The 1237-nt window shown below is 52.9% G+C and overlaps 1 pseudogene; it reads right to left on the reverse strand.

Moving 5' to 3' along the window:
- Positions 1-490: 490 nt before the first annotated feature.
- On the reverse strand, positions 491-582 carry LOC131480883 (U6 spliceosomal RNA; annotated as a pseudogene).
- Between the last annotated feature and the right edge of the window lie 655 nt (positions 583-1237).

Below are 1237 nucleotides of genomic sequence, written 5' to 3' on the forward strand. Positions count from 1 at the left end.
TATTTTGACCCGTATGATGCCACAGTTGGTATTATTTTCCGGCGGGACCAGTGCAATTCACTGAACTCAGTGAGTTCTCGCGAGATCCGCACATGCGCAGTTTACTGTTATCCCCTGCAGTCCCAAAGCTATTGCCACAGTGTACAAAATGGTGCCTGATGTACCACTATTGGAATTCTTGATCTGCTGTCCATCAGGTCTTAGGGCTACCCAGACCTGTCTTGGGTGGAACCTGTAGAATGCCACGTTGGTGCAGTTCACTGAGTCAGAAATGAGTTCACTCCCAGCTCAGCGTATGCTCAGTCCTTTCCCTTGCCTTTGCCTCCTTACACAAAATGGCATCCAATTTGGCTCTAGGGGGCTGACTGGGCTGTGAAATCCATGCTGTTTTCGCACTGCCTATCTGTGATCTGCTGCTCTGTTTCTGCTCCTGGTCAAATCAAACGGACCAGCAGGACGGACAGTTCTTTGTCTGGGTTCACCTCCCAAGCTCCCAGTGAAAGTCCCTTCCTTGCGCAGGGGCCATGCTAATCTTCTCTGTATCGTTCCAATTTTAGTATATGTGCTGCCGGTCTCAATCCCCTTCTGAGCCATGTGTGAGCTGTATGTGGGTATGGACGAGCCATGGCTGGGCTGAAACATCCAACAACAAGAGTCAGAATGGGGTGAAAGCCAGCCAGGAAAAGCCACTGTTCCTGCTAGGACAGGAGGTGAACTGAGTAGGGTTGGCTTAAGAACCCCCTGGCAAGCGCAAAATCTGGCATTGGGAGGGGTTCTGATGGAGGAGCCTGGGCAACTCCTCTGGCAGGACACAGTCCCTGCAGGTAAGCGCAAGAAGCATGATTGGAAACAGCCCAGAATAGGCCATGGAAAGTTTCCCACTGGCATGCATTCGGCATGGGTCAGGAGCAGACCAGGCTGAATCAGTTCATGTCATCCTCTGGCAAATCCGATCACCAGAACAGAGTGTGGAATGGGCCGGGTTTGGTTGCGACAAAACCAGTACACATTATGGAACGCCAGGGCGTGGTTGCCTGTACTGGATATGAATGCAGCACCCATCCAGCACACGTGAGATCCAGGAAGGGAGGGGCAGAACTGGCGGGGGGGTTAAGGGGCTGGTCCCCTCGCTGGACAGCCACTCCCACTGGAGAGTGTTGGCTGGGATAGAGACAGACACTACTAAGCAAGGCTACAACACCTGTGCGCTGCATGTGGACTAGATCAGGGCCACAGC

Source organism: Ochotona princeps, chromosome 7 (genome assembly GCF_030435755.1).
Source record: "Ochotona princeps isolate mOchPri1 chromosome 7, mOchPri1.hap1, whole genome shotgun sequence".
Taxonomy (NCBI): domain Eukaryota; kingdom Metazoa; phylum Chordata; class Mammalia; order Lagomorpha; family Ochotonidae; genus Ochotona; species Ochotona princeps.